The sequence below is a fragment of the Agelaius tricolor genome, unplaced genomic scaffold, assembly GCF_023055355.1.
Source record: "Agelaius tricolor isolate 1412-34295 unplaced genomic scaffold, bAgeTri1.0.p SCAF_2, whole genome shotgun sequence".
Classification (NCBI taxonomy): domain Eukaryota; kingdom Metazoa; phylum Chordata; class Aves; order Passeriformes; family Icteridae; genus Agelaius; species Agelaius tricolor.
Genome location: NW_027269262.1, coordinates 33,436,829 through 33,460,386, shown reverse-complemented (window position 1 = coordinate 33,460,386; position 23,558 = coordinate 33,436,829). Strand labels below are relative to the sequence as shown.

Genomic DNA, 23,558 nt, shown 5'->3' with positions numbered 1-23,558 from the left:
GCTTCAAATCCAGAAGAGTAAATAGAGTAAGTTAGAGTTTCTGCTTCCACCCTCCTCTCATGAAGTATGTTATTATATTTTTAAACTATTATGTCTAGCTCCTGTTTATCACTCCCTAAAAACACAGTTAATGCATCGTCTTGTGTTCCCCCTGTCAGCAACAGAGGCTTTTTATCCCCAGTTGTCATTTTCCCTACTAAACTCCTTGTATGTCCACACATTATGTTACCAAAAAAAATATCTATGCACAAAAATACCTCTTTCAAGCACATCCTTTGAATCTATCCCAACAGGACACTTACAAATCCTTATGCACCTGTCAATCTGTTTAGCTTGTTTCCTTACGCTAATTGCTTGTGCTTTTCTACCAGATTGGCTGCCTGCCACTGCTATCATACATCTTGTACCAAGAGAACAGGATTTATGGAATCTCTTTGCTTACTGAAGGTACATCACATGAAAAGGTACTTTTTCGAGGCCTCTTGGCATGATAACAACAACAAAAACAAAAAAAAAAAACCCAAACAAATAAACAACAAAAAAACCATTTTGGACAGCAAATTCTAAACTGTGTTCTAATTACAAGCATATTTGAGCCTGCCTCTTTATGTCAAGCTGTGTTTCATCAAGCTCCAATTCTGATATGGTTGTGCACAACAAATACAATTCTAAAGGAAACCAATATCCTCTAAAGTTGTATTGAAAGAAAAGGACAATCAAAACAGAAAATATATTTCCATCTTTTTTATTATTTTTATTAAAATGTGAGCTGTTGCAAATGTCAAACTAGACAAAGAACTACAGAGAAAATAAGAGGTTAAAGCAGTTATAGAAGAGATTATGCTCCAATACAAATTACATATAGAAGCTTGCATATGACTTCAGAATTGGGTGCACCTGTTTTCTTAATATTCTTAAAAAATATAACATGCACTGTATGGAATTAAGGTGAGCTTAATTTGCCATTTTTTGTGTAATTTTGAGTAATTAAAACCACATTTTTTAAATAATAGTCCAATTTAATTAGACAACTAAAAATGAATGTCCAAAGTAGAAGTGAAGCAAGTCCCTCATACCATCTTCAATATCTTTCTGAACATTACCAACAATTATTTTATTAGAGTTGGGAGGCATTCCACCCTCACATATCTCCCCTGTGCTGTTTTCCCATCAAAAAGCAATGCAAAGGATGTGTATTTGTCTTTCTGAGACCACTGCCAGAAAGCAAAGATTAAACTAGCCCAGAGTCATTTTCCATGTTGCTTTGCTTCTCCAGCTCAATCAAGAGTGAGCTTCATCTTAAATTTGAGAAAAACAGGCCTTGCATCTTAAAGTCAATTGTTATGATTTGGATAAAGGAGACTCATGCATTCATTTCTCAGATCCGTGTAGTACTGTTTATGCTGGCAAGACATCTTGGAAGCATATCCTATTTTTTGTAGATCTTGTAAGAACAGCGTTATTTTGGAAAAATTATCTTACCATATTTCTCAAACATTTCTCAAACACTATGCAATTAGCCTGTAATAAAGCAGATGCAGTTAGACAGTAGTAAGAGGGAAGATATTATTCTCTTCTTTTTGCCACTATATCTAGAATACTCTAGCTCTGATTCTCCAGCAAGAGTCCATTTGCCAGGTTGGTGACCAGCCTGGAGCATGCAACCCAGCACAAAGAGGCTGAGGGAGCTGGGCTTGTCGAGTTTGGCTGAGTGACAACATAGCAATACTTGCAAACAGGCTACAGAGATGATGGTCCTGGCAGATGACATAACAGTGGGAGGTAAAACAGCTGCAAACTGCAGCCTGGGAAATACATCAGGCCATCAGGAGTAACGTTTTCACTAGAGCAGTACTGGGTCGGTCGGCCCAGGGAAGATTCAGTCTGCACCCTGAAAGTGTCTGAGGTTTGGCCAACTGAGCCACGACAGACCCTCTTGTAGCACAGGCAAAAGCAGACCCTCTGTAGCATGGGCAGAAGCACTGCTTGGAGCAGGAAGGTGGCCTAGATGACTTTATCATCTGACGGCACAAAGGTAGGAAGGCACTCAAGAGAATATTTGGATCCATAAGAGGTGCTTATAGAGCTTGACTAATAGTTACACCTGAAATATAAATGGTCCTTACCTTTGACCAACCCTAAATATATACTTCAAAATGTGAGCACTATTTAACTTTAATAACTCTGTGTAAAATCAAAATAGAATAAATGCCTTTCTTGACTGAAACTGGAGTTAAGACACTTCCTCACACTGATATTCATTCAAAAAGAATTAAAAAATATTTATAGCTTTCAACAGTAGTACTTTCTCTGAAGACTGATTCAGAGATTTACATAAGTGGGTCTACTCACACAAAGTCAGTTCTCATTTGTGTCTTCTACCTTCAACTGTTTTAATGTTCATTCTTCTTTTTAAGGGTAGGTGCATGCATGTGAAGGAGACAGGAATTGTATTTCATTCCAGGTGCATTATGGCTTTGCCATCTATATGCTGTTCAGATTTTAAAACAAACTGAAACAACAGAACAACCCACTGGGATAAATCCAAACAGTATACCTTCGCTGTTTATAAAAAAGGCTAGAAAAAAATAATAAGCATGTGCACTGCCCCTGGATAAGCAAGGAAAAGGTCCATCATTTTCCCATTTATTACAAATGTGCTACCTCCTCAAACAAAACAAAGCATAAGTGCACAAAAAATTCCTTCATGCCATCAGTGCTAATGGTGGAAGAAAGTATATTTCAGAGCTATCTCTGGCTAATACCTACCATCTCCCTCACTCATCCTGAAATTCCTGCTTTTTTCCAGCTCACAGAGCCTCTGTAAGAATTGCTTCATGATCCAGGCTCTCCGGGGGTTTTCACAAGCCAGTGCATCTAAGAGTGTTAATAATACACATAAAAATACTTTTTTGAGGGGGAGAAGGAAATCTGCTTATCTAGGGATATCCCAAAAGGTCACCATTTCCAAGGATCTGAAGCTATTATTTCCATACGTGATAGACACTTTTTTATAATTTCTGTACTTTTTTTTTCTTTCTGGTACCATTGCACTTGAGATCCAGAAAACAAATTTTGAGGGAGATGACTGTTGTCTAAGAAGGACAGTAAAATTTATCAAAAAGTGATGCTAGGAGATAGAGCTGATGCTGTGTGTACCAGGTGACTCACAACTGGTTATGTAGCCATAAGCTGTAGGTAATGATGATGTAGTAGAGTCTTCCTGTCTCACTGAGCTTCATTACCATGGCTACAAAAATATATATAGATTAAATTTTGGGGTTTTTGTCTTGGGTTTCTTAATTATTATCTGATTGGTAAATGTGCTTGCTCTGCTTCACTGCTGAAATAACAGAAAGTTCTAAAACCATGTGGCAGTGAAGCTGACAGACATAATGATGGAGTCTGATGCAGAGCAGTTTAGCTGGACCCTGCCAATGAACAAATAAGGAAAAAAAATCAGTACTATATTTGCAGATACTCACACAAGTGCATGTAAATATCTCCATTTCCATGTGTTTCTATAATTTATTTTTCAAACACTATAATTTTAATCAACATTATTTCACGAGGAAGCTTGATGTTCCTTGTCAGGCAGCAACCTTTCAATACTTTTGGTGGCATGCACTAACTAAAACTTTTAAAAAGTTTACATATAATATATTACTACTATATGATATATATAATTGTTTTAAATATCTTTTGCAATGATCTGGAACCTTATGTCCCCAAGAGGCACCTCTGTCAGAGACAAACAAGGATCAGCTGTTCTGTGGGTGAATACATGGTCATATTTTAGCAAAAATGAGAACATTTTTATATTGTATATATTGCTTCAGAAATGCAAAATGAGACATCCACTTGGATGAGGCACGAGCTGGAGTACAATCCACTTAATGCTACATTTTATCACAGTGTAATTTTTTTCCCCCAAATTAATCTGATGGGCAATTCCAGCACAGAACAGGAATGCAGTAAATTATCCCACCTCCATCTTATATAATGGAGCAAATCATTACCCACTGCAAGTGAGTTTTAATTTGTCACAGTGGAAGAAGACAATTACAGGTCAATCTGTCAATGGAGTAATTTGAGGAACTAAGAGTAGTTGACCTTTCTGGTATCCTCTTCCACGACCAGAATCACTTCCCTGCTGAGCTGCAGCAGATGGCCAAAGCTGAGTGGTTCTGCTTCCTTGTGAAAACTAATTTGGTTTTGGGGGTTATTAGATATGTAAAGAAAGAAGACACAAGAAAACCCTTGCTTAAGAATCCCAGCTCAGCACCCAAGCACTTCTGCAAAAGGGTTGAGTGTCTGGGCTACATTGAGGTCACATGTGGCTGCTCCAAGGTCACCTGCAGCTGCTTGGACTCCAGCTTTAGCCTGGATCATCCGTGCCCAGGGAGCTACAGGAATGCTCCTCTTGGCACACAGCATGCCAGAAACGGCACACCCCAGAGTTACAGTGCAGGAGCAAAAATGGTGGAAGAGAATGTCGCGATCAAAGATGTAAAAGCAGGAAAACATGAAAAGGCAAAAAAAGCACAAAGTTGAGAAGATGAAAACATTACATGAAAAAGTAAAATTCCTTTTATAGCAATGACCAAATGAAATTTTTAAAACAAAACCTGAGGTCACGGAAGAAGAACAACAAAAAAATCTTTAAGCTTGGCTAAATAGTCTTCTCTTACACATAATCAAAACAGAATCAAAACAGGGGATCTGGAAGAAAACCCTCCAGTAAAAATGTTACTAGAAGTCAAGAAACATCGACAAAAAATTACTTCTGTACTCATATACCAAAATACAGACACTGTTGGTTTTAATCTGCTCAAATTTCTTTTATTCATGAAAAAGGAATAACACTGGTGCAATGTAGCCATGAAATTTTCTGAAAAATCCTTTCCTTAGGATTTTTCCTCCTGAGAAGCTGAGAGGCCTCAGGAACAAAATGTAAACAATGGTTATCTGCTGCTGTGGAATGCAACAGGTGGATCTGGGATTGGTGTCATGTGGTTGTTTCTAATTAATGGCCAATCACAGTCAGCTGGCTCGGACTCTCTGTCCGAGACACAAACCTTTGTTATCATTCTTTCTTTTTCTATTCTTAGCTAGCCTTCTGATGAAATCCTTTCTTCTATTTTTTTAGTATAGTTTCAATATAATATATATCATAAAATAATAAATCAAGCCTTCTGAAACATGGAGTCAGATCCTCATCTCTTCCCTCATCCTCGGACCCCTGTGAACACCGTCACAGTGCAATAGAGGAAGGTTTTGCAGAGGAGCACTTATGCTACCCCAAAAACTGTATCTTATTTTCCCCTCTAATATTCTTAAGGCATGTGGTCTTCAATATGAACAAATCACTTTACTTGTACATACCTTAAGCTTGTACATACCTTAGATATGAATTTTCTGGAATGTTTATGTAGTATATTGTAGACATAATTTAAGTGCATGATAGTATGTACTTTTAAGTACATACTTGTATGTTTTGGTTGCCCAAAAAGTACCCCATGCTAAGAAAAGGAGGTAACATTTCTGAAGTCTACAGTTACTAATAATCTAAACTTTTTTCTTCTTTAAGCATGCTGCATTTTTTTCATATTAGATGAAGTTATGTGGCCACTTGGGCAAATAGCATTTTGTTAATATGGTTGTTAAACATATTTTGATGTCAAGCAGAGCAGGCTCCCTAAAATGACTTGTTTAACAAGAATTTGTATTCAACAGTGCTCATAAATAAACAGAGCTTAAAAAAAATCCACTCATTAGTGGTGAGTGGGAAGCCACTAATTCCCTGTTGTAGGTCCTAAGCCAACAATTCTGGCTAGTTTTGGGCTTTCATTTTTAAAGCTATTAAGAATAATCCTTTTGAAGCAAATAAAGCATTTCAAATGAATGTATGAAAACCAAAAGAATGAGTTCTTCATTCTTCAAAGTGCTTATGCACTACTCACAGTTTTACCAAGAAATTAAAATTTCTGATCAATTTTGATGCTATTAACTTGAAGATGTCCAAATAAGAAATTGATCAGCATTCCTAGTATTCTTTGGACACACACACACCTGATGTGAGCACAACATAAGATTAGTAAGGAAAGAGGCAAAGAAATTAAGGTCTTGTATTTGAACCGCTTAGCTCTGATGCATGACCTACAGACTAGCATTAAGTCCCTTGTTTACACTTAATCATTCATGTAAGAGGCTAATCTGACTACACACACTTTGGCAAACTCTTCCCAGGCAGATGAATGGATTTTCCAGAAGGAATTGCTTCCATTCATAATCTGCTGGCAATACTTTCTGGGTCAAAGTCCAAAAAAGTTTTGCTTGCTGGAATGATGCATCATCTTAAATTAATGGCCAAAATTCTCACTACTATTTGCTTTATAAGGCATTGTGATGCAAATTATGCCTCTGCAGAGTGCTCACAGACTCTAATCTCACTAATTCCTCTTGTGCATGCCTAAGACTTTATGAAGTGTAGATCAAAAAAGCATATCTGTATTAAATTAAATTTATAAAGTAAAGGTCCAAGATAAAATGATCAAATCTAATGTACATTGCATCTGGTCTTGATAATAAAAACAGAAATAGGCCACAACATACACTTAGCCCAGTCTATAATTAGCAAATGTGGCTTTTTGGGAAAAAATTATTGTCAAGCACGTGGGAAGTTTGTATGCATATATATGTGTGAGTATACATATATGTATATGCTTACACATACACAAAGAGTTGAAGTACTAAGTCTGAAAATTATGCAAGAATTATGCAGGCAGTTCATGCTACTTTAAGTAAAAACTCTTGCCACACAAGTAGCAATTGGAAGAGTCTATTTCAGGTCTTCACTTCCATAAAATTCAGAAATATTGCAATTGCACAACATTAAGGCAATACACACAGTCTTTGTTCTCTAACTTAGTTTTCTTTGCACATATGAGACATCTGCTTGGAGGAAAATGGGAAAATGTCACTTTTAATAAATATACAATGCCTGTGGCAAATTAAGATTGTATTTGACAATGTACAAAAGTACATAGTAGACAAGTTTGTTAATGCTGATTATCTTACAGATCTTCAATAGATTTTCAGCAGCCATTAAAAGTCATCTTCAAATAACTTGTCAGGAGAAAAGTAAAATAGGGTTATGTGGACAAATTCCTTCATACAAAGATTCTTTTTACATGGTTTCCTACCCAGGATGATCAGTCTTTTTACAAGAGGAAAATGTTTTGGTTCATATTTCCTATTGCCTTTGAAAATATAATTGTGTAATTTTCTGACAGTATCCTCTTAAAACATTGCAAATCAATTTTCTGACAGTATCCTCAAACATTGCAAGTCAATTTTATATTTCTTATTTCCTTAACCAATGAACTAAATTTCATGGTTTAAATCCTGGATCTTGAATTCAAACGTGCACATGGATTTTAACAGACTATTCAAATACAAATTCTCCCATAATCTAGTAACATATATTAACAACCAAAAAAACAGCACAAAGATTGTTATTATTGTTCAGTAACTTCCACTTTGAGAACAGAGCATATGGCATAATGAATCTGTGAGGTCTCATTATGCTACAATGCCTGCCCAAGCCAGTCCTTCATCATCTACCAAAACTCTTGATCTAAGCTTTAATAACATTTTGACTTTATAAAATAACTTGTATTTCTGGATTGCATTAAAACAAAATATTAGGATGAGAAAAATATTAAAAAACAGTTCTAGTTCCATATCATCTGTGTGTGTCTGGGCTCAGATTTCTGCAATCCAGCCAGGAGCAGAAAACTACTGGAAAAGACAACTGCTGCCCACATTATACCTGACTTGCACTGAATTTGCTCCCAAAGCAGCAGAGAACAACTGGGGAAAAGATTTCCATTTGGCACAGAGCTTGTCTGAAAAGACTTCAATTTTAAAACCACTCAGCGAATATTCTCAGATCAAAATAGAAACCTTCATTCTCAAAAAAGACTTCCTGGACATACCTAAAATAGAAAAGAAAATGGACAAGTTTTCTACTGCTGACAGATTAATTGTTCTAAGAACCCAGCACTGCAACCTGCTGATGGAATTGTTCTTCTAGCAATCCAGTGAGCTTGTATTTCTGATGCCAAAAACTCAGGTTCAACCCTTAAAGCAGTCCTGAAGGAAGCCATGCAAGGAAACCGCTAAGGAGACTACTGCCCCCAAGGGCGGGAATAGGTATAAAGTGTTCCTGCAAAGATTTTTTAACTCATAGGAGGGAGCAATGATGCAGACACTTTTGGATGCTGCTGGTACTGTCAGACACGACTTCTGCTTTCCTGAGATTTTGGCCTCAAGAATAGGTCCTTCCTGAAAATCAGTGTGTTAATTATGTCCTTCCCATCCTTTTTCCATCATCAGTGCACCCCTGAGTGACTGAGAAATTAGAAGTTTACCTTAAGTGGTAAAAACCCTCCTATTTTGGCTTTCTAATACCTGTCTTTAAAATTACAATATTTTGGAGACCATACCAAATGCAGCAGTCCAACTGCATACATAAGTAAGCCCAGTTCTGACCAAAAGAAGAATTGTAATCACCTTTAAGCAATCCTTCTGTACAAAAAGAAACCTCACTCTAAACGAGCTCCTTAGAGGTCTGAAGCCACCTCCAACACTATAATTTTATACTATTATTATTTAATTTTATAATAAACACTACAATATTGAACACAATATATGAAGTATATACCATACTATTATTATATCTTGTGCTGTATCATTATATTAGCAAAAAGAGAAGAGATCATTAGCTGCATTATAAAAAAAGTTGTAAACTCTTTTACAAAGAAAAGTTAATGAGAGCAATGCAGCAAGTGCCTCTGCAAAGACCTCTCTGGCTGTCATATCTACTCTCTGCCCATTATGGCCAAAGAAACACCTGGACCTTCTAAGCAGCTATGTGGCAAACCTCTATATCTTTAATTTAGAAAATGCTTTCCATGACTTTCCATGGTAAAAGCCATGTATGGAGATGTACAAGGTGGAGTTAGATCATAGGTTGGACTCAATCTCAAAGCTCTTTTCCAATCTAGTTGATTCTGTGCTTCTGTAGAACTCAAAAAGGTGACATAAATCTAGCCCTCGAGGAAAAAACCATCCCTTTTTTCCTCTATCAATATAAATATTGATACAGATAAGGCAATCTAAGAAGATCAGATTATAATACTTTGCTGTTTCACATCAAAGAAGAACCCAATACCTCCATCACCCACTAGCACAGAGAATTACAGTGATGTCATGCATCAGTCTACATAAAACAAAAACCTTCAGCAGGAAGCCAACAGTTGTCTCTTGCTTCTTTCAATGAGGGAAGAGACAAGGCACAGATGACTTCTTTTTTCATTCCCACTTGAGGGAGATTTTCCTTTAGCTTTGTTTTAACCAGTGTTTCTTGCTGTCCATTCATCAACGACACCATGAGGACACAAGCTAAGTGTCCAAGACACTGTGAAATGGTGTTCAGGAGCAGCAACACAAAACAACCTCTCGAATAAGGTTTGTTTGGGACAGAGCAATCATGAGATACATGGAAAGAGAAGAAAGCCCTCCTGTTGCCCCAGGGTTTAGGAGTTGAGAAGTAAGAAGCTAAGTTCAGGGAAGGACACTCCAGCTTGTGGTGTTTTTGCATGACTTAAGAACACATGACAAATCACATTCGTGGAGCATCATATGATAGAGTAGCAAATGGGAACAGGTATGAAAAAATATGCAAAAGAAGAGTGAATGGTAACTAGAAATTTGTCCTAGGTTCTCACTTGGGATCATCCTTTCTCTCCAGCTCCCACACCTCTGCTAGACAGCTTTGACTTTTCCAGACAGAAACAGAACCTCTTTTTGTTTGAGGAGCTGGAGTTAGTGCTTACAGCTGGGAAGCAAGAACTGTGACTACTGCACATGCAGTGGGATCATATTTTTCACATTATTATTTGTTGTTCTGGTCCTCCTCTTCAGAGACCATAAGGGAAAATCAATCTAGGGGACTTTTTTACTTGACAAAGGGCGTTGTTCATGTTCCCTAGAAAGATCAGAAACCTCTCTACATGGATGAATGCAACAGGCACTGCTGGAAAGGCATGGGATTTGCAGGTATCCAGTAACAGCAAAGATGTACAGGAGAAGTGCATGTATCTGTTCAAAACTTGGGAACAGAGCTGCATGCAACACAAATCAGAGCAGATGCAGAGAACCTCAGAGGAGTTAAGTAGGGAGGGAAAGAGAGTAGAAATAAAGCATTTGTATGTATTTACATAGATTAAGCTGGGCAAATTGACAACAAGCCAATAAACACTTCTGGAAGTGGCTGGAAGCAATTGATTACAGGAAAAGGAGGGAAGTAAAATCAGAATTATGCAAATATTTCCAGAATATGTGCATTCATGTAACAAGACTGAACAGCTGAAGAGAAGAAAGCGATTTTCCAGAGCAACAAAGAAAATCGTAAGACACATGGCATGGCTCTACTTTGAAGATGCTACATCATGGCATGCTACATCAGAAAATTAAGAAGAAAAAAATGACTTTACACATCTTTTATTCTGGCTAAAATTTCCAGACCAATTCAGGCATGTCTAAGAGGCCATGTCCTTGCAAAACAGTCCCTCACAGTGCTCCAGACATTCTTCTTTCTCATGGGAAAACCCCAAAGTCATGACAACCTTCTGTAATAAAGTTTTTCTCTTAATTTTGTACCTTCTTATAGTCTTTTTTTCTTTTAAAACCATGGCAGGAATGACCAAGAACAGACTTCGTATCCATTTCCAGAGGCAGCAGTCCAGAATCTTATTAACCTATGTCAGCCATGGCAGGGGTTACACACTCATTTATTTGGTACATTTATTTCTTAAAACCAACAACCGTATTAAAGAAACAAGAAAAAATAATAGTGCTAGAGATGCTTAATTTATAAAAATGAACAAATGAACAAATTTGCTGGTCAAAATGTTATCTTTGGTCCACTACTCCCACTGATGCATTGTCTCAATTTAAAAGTCTGTTATTGATTATGCAGGCATTTATACTAGTGTCTAGTTGCACATACAAAGAGAAACCAATCTATTTTTTCATGTGTGTAGATGCCCACATTTTCTTCCATAAAAATCTAGGAGCTGGATACATTACTGCGGTGCTAGTGGAAACACATCGCTCCTTCCTCTTCCCAGTTTCTTAGTTCTAGCAGGAATCTCTCATTTGACCTTCAGCAAGGCATTTCAATTCTTTGTGACTGTATTTTCTCATGTGTAAAATTAAGGCTATAATACCTACCTACTTCAGAAGAGGGGCAGAGTTAAATTTAATGCATTAATGTCTTAAAGTGTTTTCAGACAAATGGATCAAACCCACTACAGAATGTAAGTTATTATCAAATTATGTTTCACTGAGTTAATGCTGTCGCATTACTCTATCTGATTAAATAAGAAAAAAATATTCAAGCAATGCCTCTTGGATACTTTTTTCCAAAAGGGTGAAATTGATGTTCACAAGCCTACAGATGGACTCAAAGTTTTATTTTGGAGAAAGAAAGAAGTGAGGAAATCTAGATGTCAACAGAAGTGAAAGAGTCCTGGGGAGTGGATGGTTGTGAGGGCGTTTCAAGCAATTGTGAGGTAGAGCAACTTGTGAAGCAGAAATTGTGTAGCAGAAGGCAACTGTGCCTTGTGCACCACCGTGACACATCAGTCTCTGGAAGCAATGGAGTCTCTGTTCATCTCTGTGCCAGTGGGACAGGAGCACCCCCTCTCACCACCACATCAGTGCTGCATTTGGCCTCCACTCAGAGGAATGAAGTACAAGATCTGTAGCCTGGAGTTGTTTCCCGGTGGATCCGACCACCTCTCAGGCACAGTTCATAAACACTTTGAGTCTGTTCAGTCACGGCAGCCAATCCGTCTGTGATGAACGTGACACATAAAAATGTCATTCGTAAAAAGGGGGATTCATTGCAGGAGGGTTGTTCATACCTGATGCCTCCTACATCTCCTCTTGACCTGATGCGCAGATGCCTGGTCTTGTCCTGTGATCTCACATCAGAATCTTGTTGTGGGGGATAAGGGAAAGGAGTGTTTGGAGCAAGAGCTGCAGGAAGATGAGAAGGGTTTTTGACAGCATGTTGAGTTGGATGTTGTACTGGTGTTGATGCCGCTGGTCCCAATGCCATCAAGGCATTTCTTGTGGATGACAAGGAATCTAGGAAAGTAGTGATTAACATGCATATCAGTGTGATTGACAAGCTATGTTGCCTGCTTTGTGCTAATGTATTGCATGGATAGCACCTATTCTAGGCATACCAGAATCAGCATATAGACTTAAAGCACAGATTTAAACCAGAAATATTTACTATCTTTCCCAAATAAACAAATAAAGAAAAATTGTTTGATGGATCTATCTGCTCAATAGACCACGGAGATCAGATTCTGTCTGGTGACAAAATGTTTTTGCCTTGCAGGGTTCAAGTGGATACAAGACAACATTCTTTCAGATTGCACCAAGGCAAATTCATTTGCTTTCCCATTCCTCCGTCCCCGGTTTGTCACTCCAAAGGCAAGAAAAAAATAAGCACAACATTAGGTTTGATAACCTTCTGGTAGTAGTGTGCTATTAAATATACACAAATCAGGGAGCTTGGAAATATTTAAGCCTTCCAAATCTGCCAAGAAGACTGAAATGGAGGTTGCAAAGTCTAAGGTTGTATATATTTTATGTCCTTTTTGACACCATGCTGCATTCCTCAAAGCATCCATTCTCTTTTTCTTTTTTCTTATCGTATCTGCAGAAGCTAGACTACATGCTTTATTACTATCGCAGTCAAAGGTCACACAGTCTTCTAAACAATAAGGATGCCACTTTAATTTCTTGAGAAAAATCTTTCTTGATTTTACCACAAAAGCAGTGGTGCTACTTGCTGTGTAAAATGTATGCAGTAGCTCCTAGGATTAAAATTGTGTGGTAATTCTAGTTTCTGCTGGTATTACGCACAAACATTCCTTCTCGATTTTCTTCTCTTCGCTAGGGCACATATAAGCCTTTCACAATGGCATTGGTTTATTTTTTTAATCCATCTCATACTTTAGAGAATTGAAATCAAGTGCCTGAAGTTGTATTTCATAATAACATCTGCTTTATTTATTTGCTTATTTGGCGGACTAGCAATTTCTAAGTAAGTTCCTAGTATAACATATGATCATCCAGAATCAGCCCCCTGCTGCCAAAAATTATCTGTGTCCTTTGATTGAAAGATCAGCCACTTCCTTTGGCATTTTATGCCAAATGTTAACTCTGGATCCCCTTTTAGCAGCAAAGAAGTAACATTTCACAGTCTGTTATGCAGGGAACAGGCTACTTCTGCAAGCACTTTCAATCAGATAATTAAAAGTGTAAAGATCTGAATAACCAGATTTCTGAGTGGTAAGCATGAAAATGCATTGTCAGAATATCCTCAGCTAGGAGACCACTACCTGATCACTCCTGCACCAAAATAGTTTCCTTCCACCTCTCATTTTAGTGATGCCACATCTTCTAATACTTATAACTCTACCTTACTGCAAGATGGTCTGAAGGAACAATGAGATTTATGTCTGAAAGCCATTTACCCAAAATAAACTGCAATAAAATAAAGTATGCTCAAAGGTATAATTTCAGACTACCATTGTCATGGGAAGATAAAGTATGTAAATTTGTATTTCATTTAGGAATAGTGCAGCAATCAATGTTTCCAGTAATGTTTGAAGTGACTGATTCAGCAGGCTGTGGCAGGGAATTGGGGCTGTTTAAGCAGCAAGCTAATTTCCGGATATTATTTTTATGCACAGAATATAACACCTTATTGATTATCATTTTGATCATTACAAGGCCAAGATGAAATGGCACTGTATGTGAAAGAAAAGGTGTGTGAAAGAGAAGGAAAGCAGGAACCAGACAGAAAAATTAGGCAGATACAGTGAAAAGTAAGTATGTCAAGTCATGAGCAGAGTGAAAAGGCAGGGCTTACTGTCGGGGTGACAGGAACATAAGAAAGTACAGAAAGGATGATCACCCTCTAGGCAGATAAAAGTGTAGCCCCTTAATATGGAGGGGGTTTTAAATGATCTAGAAATTAACTGATTTGAGAGCTTTCTACATTTCAGTACTCCTGACACAAAAAAAAAAAAAGCAACCATAATATTTAATACTTTTAAGTTCTAAACATTGAAAGGTCTCTTCTAGAGGTTTAGATCTTCTTCCTAGCTATTTCACAAGAAGAAAGGAGAGGGGAAGTGGGGTTGTTTGGTCTGTGTGATGCAGCAAGTACATTTCTACTTCTGACATTTCCCTTCCTTTGGCAGCTCCCCCACAGATCACCCTGTGCATGGAGAATATAGAAGCAGCAGGACAGAACAGCACAGCAATCACAAACCTCCTGTGTATCTAAAGCTGAGATAGCAGCTCCAGCACTGAAACCAAAAAACCATTTCAGTGACATCTGGCAGAATTTGCCAGATGTCAATATGAGAATTCATGCAGAGTCAGACAGGAAAAAACACACATCTTCAGTGAACAAACTGTACAACATTGAAGAACTGAGAAAAAGCAGCAGAAAAGAACGCAAAGAAAAAAAATTAGTTAGTCCCTCATATACCCATTTTTCAAGCACACTTTGATTTAAATGAATGTGTTATAGCTTTTTCTTATCCAATGACAACTTCTTGTAATATTTTGATGAATTTAAGGTAACAGATCTTGCCTATAGAAAATAAATAAAAATATATATGAATGAAGATTTAGGGATATGTTATAGCCAATACATGACAGCTGGTGAAGAAAGAATTGATGGTCCTAAATACTCCCTAATTATTTTTTGTGTAAATATATGTTCCCGGTCAGCAATGAACAAAGGCATATTTAACTCTTAATGTACAAGTGAGGAAAACTGTCAAATTAAGTCACACGCATCAAAGACCTATAGCCAAGTAAGGAAAAGTGTTTATTAACTTTGTCTATTGCTAAAGCTGGAACTCTGCATTTGTCTGCATTTAATTGTACCTGTTTCTTCCACACTGTTTCTCAAATCCATTGTGATCACATTCAATTTTAGTTCCACCCCCAGCTAACACCAAGGAAAAAATATCAACCCAAACTTAGAGATCGTGTTCTGAGCTGCTGTGCAGCTGTCACATAGGAAGAACATGTTACATTTTTAATTTTAAGTTCCGGCAGAAATGCTCACAGATTATGACCCCAAGTTTGCCTGGTACTGACTTCCTGAAGGATTTAAAATGTACTACTTTAAACTACTCAGTTTAAAGTAGTCATGGAAGTCTTTCTGCAAAAGCAACTTGAAGCTGCAGGATACCACCAAGAGTGAGCTACCAGACACACTCCATGTGGAATCTTCCACAAACAAATTAAGCAGCCATTGCTCCCACAGACTGTTTCAGACCAATCATTCACTGGACAGGGCACATTTATCAGCTTTCAGGCTCTGGTCACACTGTCAGAATTTCCTTGACATGATTTTGTGTTTCTTTTCTGTCTCATTGATACATCCCTGTCTCACTCTCCAAACGCTGCCCATACAGGTTCCAACCAGGCCTGTTGTGCAAAGCCATTGCTAACTTCTCATCCTGGAGTATTCCAAGGAGCCCACCTCAGATGCTACCAGATGATGGTAACACCACTGCCAGATGCAACATCTGTGGCCTGTGAGAAAGGCACCAAAGCTATTTACCCAGGCCATCACTTGCAAAGTGGCACACACCTGCATTGTGGGCTCCCCTGCACAGAAGTGAACAGTATCCATCTTAAGGATTCGGGATCATGGGGAATTTGACACCCGTTTCTCAGGACTACATGTTGTTTGAGAATATATTATTGCTGATAGTACTACTAGAAGTAGCACCACTAGTACTACTCCTACTACTGCTATTACTGCCAGAAACATTAATTATGTAATAATTATCTCCCTTTATATTGAAATGTCATTCTTTCAGATTTAAACCAACCATGACTTCCAGACTGGAGACTCTTTCAAAATAAAAAGGAAAATTCTTTTCTTTTTTCTTGCCCTGATTTTCAAATAATACATATTTTTTTCACCTTTTCTTCCTGATGTAACTTACAAATTCTGCCCTAAAAACATTTGGAGACTCATAACTGTGATTCTACCACTGCTGCTAATCTTACATATAGACTGACATTTGAGTCAGGTTTAATATAACAGATGAACCCAACTGCTGACTGGTTCCAGTTATGTTAAGATGTTCAGTGACTTGTAAAAATAGCAAAAAAATTACTTCTCTGGCAGGCTGAGGAATTAACACCATACTGAAATAGAGACCTCTTCTCATGTCATTTTCTTTGTTGGGGAGATCTTTTCATCCATCTGTTATTAACAGTTCTCAATACAAAAAAGGAATTTATGGGATGTGGAGAAAGGAACAGGCCATATGGGAGGACTATAGGAAAATCATTAGAGTAGGCAGGGATGTGACAAGAAAGACCAAGGCCCGCTTGGAATTAAGTCTGGCAGAGGACATCAAGGACATCAAGAAGGGCTTCACAAATAAATCAGCAGAAAAAGGAAGATTAGGGGAAATGTGGGGCTGCTGCTGATTCAGATGGTTCTGGTAGAGATGAAGGAAACACTGAATGCCTTCTTTGCCTCAGTCTTCACTGCTGAAGGCGGCTCTCAGGAATCCCAGAACTCTGGGATAAGAGAAGGTCAAAGAAAGGAAGACTTTCCCCAGGTCATAGATGGTTGGGTTAGAGATCAGCTAGGCAGACTTCACATGCATAAATCCATAAAACCTGATGGGATGTCCCACAAGTGCTGAGGGAGCTGATGGATGTCATTACTCTGCTGTTCTTGACCACCTTTGAAAAATCATGGAGAATGGGACAGGTGCCTTATGACTAAAGGAGTGTCAGCATTACTCCCATCTTTAAACAGGGCAAGAAGGAAGACCCATGAAACTATCAGCAAGTCAGCCTGACCTCCATCCCTGGAAAGGTGATGGAATAGGTCATTCTGGAGGTCGCCAGTGAGCATGTAGAAGAAAAGGTAATCAGGAGCAGTCAGCATGGATTCACCAAGGGGCAATCATCCTTGACAAATCTGATACCCTGCATCATGACACAGCAGGATGGGCTGATGACAGTAGAGCAGTGGGTGTTGTCTACCTAGACTACAGCAAGGCTTTTGAGACTGTCCCATAAAATCCTCATAGGCAAGCTCAGGAGATGTGGGTTTGATAAATGAACAGTGAGGTGGATCAAGAACTGACTGAATGGCAGAGCCCAGAGGGTTGTGATCAGAGGATTAGAGTCCAGCTGGAGGCCTGTAGTTCAGTGGTGTTCCCCAAGTTCATTACTGGGTCCAGTTTTATTCAACTTGTTTATCAACAACCTGGAAAAAGGGAAAGAATGCAAGGGACCATCAGCAAGTGTGCTGAGCAGCTGATATATATGAGGACTGTGCTGCTATTCAGCAGGATTTTGATGACCTTAAGGACTGGGCAGAAAGAAACCCAACAAGGTTCAACAAGGGCAGGTGTAGGGTCCTGCACCTGGGGAGGACTAACCCCAAGTACTAACACAGGCTGGGGCCTGATCTGCTGGAGAGAAGCTCTTTGAAGAAGGATTTGGCAGTCTTGGTGAATGACCATGTGATTGACCACGTGTCTTGGTGTGATTGACCATGAGCCAGCAGTGCCCCTGTGGCTAGGAGGGCCAATGGTATCCTGGGGTGAATTGGGAAGAGTGTGGCCAGCAGGTAAAGGGAGGTGATCCTACCCCTCTATTTGGCCCTAGTGAGACCACTGGGATACTATGACCAGTTCTGGACTCCTCAATACAACAAAGACAGGGAGCTACTGAAGAGGGTCCAGCAGAGGCTACAAAGTTGATAAGGGGTCTGAGCATCTCTGTTGTGAGAAGACACTACAGGAGCTGGGCCTGTTTAGTCTAGAGGAGAAAAGACTGAATAGGGCATCTCATTCAAGCATGCAAATATCTCAAAGACGATGGTCCAGACTTTTTTCAGTGACAGAATGAGGAGCAATGGCCATAAACTAAACCACAAGAAGGTTCCACCTCAAAGTAAGGAAAGGTGGCAGAGCATTGGAACAGGCTGCCCAGGGAGGTCATGGAGTCTCCCTTTCCAGAGACATTCAAAACTCATCTGGACCTGTTCCGGTGTGACCTGTTCCTGGTGACCCTGCCTTGGTAGGGGAGCTGGACTAGATGATCTCCAGAGGTTCCTTCCAACCCTAACAATTCTGTGATTTATCTGCCAAATGACTTCTTACACCAAGTGCAAGAGTCATGAACAAATAATTATTTATTTCCTCATGCTTTTGCAAAATATTGGTAGAAAATGCATGTTTGCTCATAACTGATTAACATCAAACCATTTTAATTTCTACTGTTCTTAAAAATTCAAGTTATGTATGGATTAAAAGAGTGTGATGTCCCTCCTTGCTCTTCATTTCCCTATGCACTTTTCTCCCTTGTCTTGCCATCTGTTTAGGTGTTGGGGTTTTTTAAGCTCTACTATTTCACACTACTAAGACTTTGCAAATTTCAAGCTGAAAAGGGAGTTGAGTAACATGCGTAATTTTGACTCTTTAACATGGTTAAGTAAAATATTCAATCTTTAGCAATTTTAACTATCTTTGAGAATTTCTATCAAATAATAAATCTAGTAACCTGATACTGAATTCTTACACAAAGATTTTCACCATAGACAAAACTGGAAATTATCAGTCTGCCAGTGTTTCAGGTATTCCTGAAATTCATTCAGTGCATCCCACTCAGGCTCAAGTTAAGTCATTTTGCTAGACAATCACAGAGCACAGAATGCATGAGTCTGAAAGGGGTATATGGGGATCCATCTCGTTCAACCTCCTTGCTCAAAGCAGGGTCAGAAAAAATAAATTGTCCAGGACTGTGTCCAGTTGTGTTTTGAGAATGTCCAAGGATGGAGACTGTACATCTCTAGACAGTGTGCTGGTGTGCAACCACTCTCACAGTGAAGTAAAAAATAAATTCTTATATTCAGATAGAAATTTCTGTGTTTTACTTTATGCCCATTGCCTGTAGTCTTCTCAATGAGCATGAATGAGAAGAGTCTAAATGTTTCCTCTTTACACCCTACCATTTATAAATATTGATAAGCTTTCCCTTGACTCTTCTCTTCTTCAGGCTAAATAATCACAGCTCTCTCAGCCTCTCCACACATGAGAAATCCTTGTAGACTTGCTTCACTAAGTCCATATCCCTGTTGCATCAGGGTGACTAGAAATGGCACCCCAGATGTGGCCTCACAAATGCTGAGCAGACAAGAAGGATCACCTCCCTGGACTTGTTAGCAACATTCTTCCTAACGCAGCCAGACAAGGAGGCTGTTGGCTTCTTTGCTGCAGGGGCACATTGCTGGCTCTTGGTCAGCTTGCTGTCCACCAGGACCTTTAAGGCCTTCTCTGAAAAGCTGCTTTCCAGTTGGTCAACCCTAGTGTGTACTGGTGCCACGTGTTACTGCTCCCTGTGGGAAGGACTTTGCCCTTTCCCCTGTTGAACTTCATAAGGTTTGTTTCTCCAGCCCATCCAAGTCCCTCCCTACGTCAAGGCATACACACCTAAGGTTTGTCAGCCATTCCTCCCAGATTTGTCTCATTCTGCAAATGTTTTTGCTGAGTGTACAGTCTGCACCATTATCCCAATCATTAATTAAAATGTTAAGCCGTGCTGGACCCTGTATTGCTGTCTGGGGTACACCACCAGGGTCTGATATCCCGCTTGTCTTCATGCTGCTGATCACTACACTTTAAGCCTGCCAGTTCAGACAGCTTTCAGTCCACCCCCACAAGCCCCTACTTCATCAGTTTGTGAGCTCCTTGATCCCTTATGTTTTTTGGAAGTTATCACCAGTGCCCTCCAGAAACATCCTGAGCTGCTTGTGCCCTTCTGTGCTGTCCCTCCAACAGACAGGAGAGTGGGACAAGCCGCCCATGAGATGAAGAGATGATAGCTCAGTATGGTAGTTGCACTTTACCTTCATACTAGTGAGTCACCAAATACCATCTGCTTTGCTTTCCCTTACATACAGTATTTCAAAACTAAACTTTGAAATACATTTTCTACGTAATGTGCTCCAAACCACTGAAGTATCTTGGTAGTCCTCTGCTGGACTCACATCATTATGGCAATATCTTATACCCAAAAGCCCTTTCAACCCAACCTTGTTGAGTTCCCTCTTCCTTCAGTTGTCAACCACTACTCCAGTCCAGCATCATTTACAAACTTGGGAAGGGAGCACTCCATCCCATCCTCCAAGTCAATAATATAATAGAGGAATTACACAAAATTCATCAGCTCCACTACTGGTGGATCTCTGAAGGGCACTGCTCAGTCTTTTTAGTATTTTGGAGGGATATATTTAGTTAGAGGGCTAGGCTCTAAGTGACATGCTATAGAACTGAAAAAGAGTATTTATTTATTTTTTTCTATTTAAAGATCTGTCTCTGTATTTTTACTAACCCATAAAATTCAGTTAAAATATATTTTTACACTATATTTCCGTTTTCATAAATTTTGAGGACTCTGATCAACTTCATTGTTTAAGAATTATTTGCTCTGTTCTGCACACAATTTCAACTAATATTTCTGGTTTTGCACAATCAGACCAACATGATTTTCAGTTACTGTAGATAAATTTAAAAACTTCTTTAGAAATACATGCTCAGTGTCTTACCATTATAAAGAAAGCTAAAATAAATTCAGATAGATAAACCACATTCAAAAGTGTGAAGTTGTTAACAAGGTATATTTCTTCAAAGTCAAATGGAACAATAAAAAGAAAATCTCTACTCTGCACAGGACAAAAAGGCAGGAAATTAAATTTCACTGCAAAAGGGTTGACAGGCACTTTGGTCCTTACTTGAGTGCTATACATTATGAATCTCTTCCCTATTTTGCTAATACCATCCATTACAGATGTTGAAAGGTCATGAGTCAGAATCAAAAATACTATAAAACTGAACCTATGATCACAATAAATTCTTATTGCTTATTTACCTTTGGATTTCAGAATGCACTCTTATTACCTTTTCAAGTTTTACTCTGTAACCACACAAGAGACTGCATGTCTATTTTTAAATGAAAGCATTAGAGTGGCTTCCTGACCATTCATCACACTCCATTCCTCACCGCCCTCAGTACTCACTTCAGAGCTCTCTCCTACTTGGTTTTTTTTTTCGTGGCTTTTTTTTTTCCTTGTGTGCTATGGAAAGCATCCAAGACATCAGCTTCATTTCAAGGACCCAGTGTCTTCCCACATTTCCTTATGCACCAAAAGAGCCAGATTCAAAAGGAGTGAAGGATGATCTCGGGCAACCTTTATATGAAATAATAATGGAAAAAAAAAAAACATTTTATATATCAGTTCAAACAAATTAGAGGAACTGGTACATGAAAGAACTGCCTGGGTATGACCCACCTGTGCATTATGCATTGGGCAAGGCAAGAAGTGGACTGTCACTCAAGTACAATAAGCAACACCAAGAATCTATGTGGATATCCCTGTGAAGCCAGAAACCACTGTAATGAGTTTCTACTTCTGATATATGGGCCAAGAAATATTTAATTCAAGTAAAATGCAAAAGTAAAAGAAAGCCTGGGGTTTTTTTCTTTAGGGGAATTGAGTTGAGTAAGTGTCATGAAATGTAATACTGGGATTGACCCCCTTTTTCAAATCACATCCCAACTGTGCAAAGGTACCTGCAGGCCTTGGAATAGGTTCATCCTCCATCTCTAAATCCCTCCTATTAGACCTGTACTAATTTTTATGATGGATTACAGCTCATATGTAATGTAGATGTATCACCATTTCATCTAATATCTGTGTATAATATTGTATCCATGACTTTCCATTTCATTTGTTATGCATTGCACTTTGATTTTAATGTACTTGCTTTTGTGATACATCTGCCCACTGAGTGGCAATTTTAATTGAAAACTAAGCTTGAACTCACTTAGAATATTTGAAATTTAGCATATTATTTCATATTATCTTACCAAATCAATTACATATGATTACACACGTGTGATAAAACAGTCTGAACTATGGCTGAAGTACCACAGTGATGATAAATGACAAATTGCTAAGTTTGGGAAAAGTGACTATGATTAGATTGCCAGAGGATCAGTGTTGGAACAGTTCTGTTTAACATTTTAATTTTTATATTGAAGACCTAAACAACTGGTTAATTTGCTGAAAATTTCCTGATGCTATTAAGCTGGGTGCTACTGAGAATACTAATGAAGGCAAGGAACTTGGTTTAGAAATGTGTTTGGAAAATAACAAAAGAGATAAATTTTCAAAGATGTAGAAGCATTTAGTAGCAAAAGCATCCTGCAAAATTAAAATATCACTAACAAAACCAATCTGAACACAGTTCTAGAAGAATCACTGGAAGCAGAAAATTAGATAAATGTGAATTCTACAGTGGAAGTAAAGAGAACATGTATTAGGTAACACAGGCAGCTGCTGGGAGGTAGCAGTCCCTGAGGCACAAAGATAGGTTGCCATTAGTGGGTTTACTTCTCAGATGCTAAATGGATGGTCTGTCGTGTAAAAACCTAGGTAGTGTCCAGGCATTCCATTAGGACACAGACTTGAAAGTATTTCCTAGATTAAGAGGATATTGGTTCATGAATATGAAGGAGTGAAAAAAACTATAAATGCACCATTTTGCCATGTAGCTGATCAACAAGGTAGTGATCACCATGTACCTGAACAGCACAAACAACAAATTCCTTTCTATATGGCCAGATGCATAGTGTGATTCATTTGACCAAACCTAGAGTTATGCTAAATATTATGGGTTATTATAGACAGTGGAAAGAAGCAGGCTGCTATAGTACAGGATTCATTACATCCTAAAGCATGCATCTAAATGTCTTGACTGTAAAGGCTGCCCAACTCAGACAAACATATCTAAAAATAGATGTGATGAATCAGACATCAACTTTGCATCCATCTTCACTTCTCAGATCAGTTCAGCTTTGATGGGCTCTATCTATACGTGTGCATCCTGGTTATGGATCAGGTCTTAAGCAGGGAACTCTGTAAGGCCAAACTAGCAGTACTTAAATAAAACTAAGAATGAAAGCACTCTCAGTAATGATCGAGGCAGAAAACTCCACAAGTTAAGTGCAAATAAAAAGTAATGGCAACTAGGAGAATAGTCTTAAGCCAAAGGAGGGTAGATTTAGATTAGATAGCGAGAGGAAATTCTTTACTGTAAGGGTGGTGAGCCACCAGAACAAGTTGGCTAGAGAGGTTGTGGATGCCCCATTCCTGGAATTGTTTGAGACCAGGTTGGATGGGGCTCTGAATCTAGTGAAAAGTGTCCCTGCCCATAGCAGGGAGGTTAGAACTAGATGATCTTAAGGTCCCTTCCAACGCAAACAATTCTATGATTCTATGACTCTATGAGCCTATGATTCCATGAATGGGAACTTTAGAAATATCACAATACCTAATTTTA

The 23,558-nt window shown here is 38.6% G+C and overlaps 1 protein-coding gene and 1 long non-coding RNA gene across 3 annotated transcripts in view; both read right to left on the bottom strand.

The window, feature by feature from the left end:
* Positions 1-23,558, bottom strand: part of GABBR2 (gamma-aminobutyric acid type B receptor subunit 2) — a 459,095-nt gene that overhangs the window by 410,071 nt on the left and 25,466 nt on the right. The gene's annotated exons all lie outside the window — the stretch shown is intronic.
* LOC139604454 (uncharacterized) lies at positions 730-21,952 on the bottom strand. The gene is made up of 2 exons (XR_011683989.1): positions 21,233-21,952; positions 730-12,222 (listed from the first exon to the last, which is right to left on the bottom strand). It is a non-coding gene; the product is annotated as an uncharacterized lncRNA (long non-coding RNA).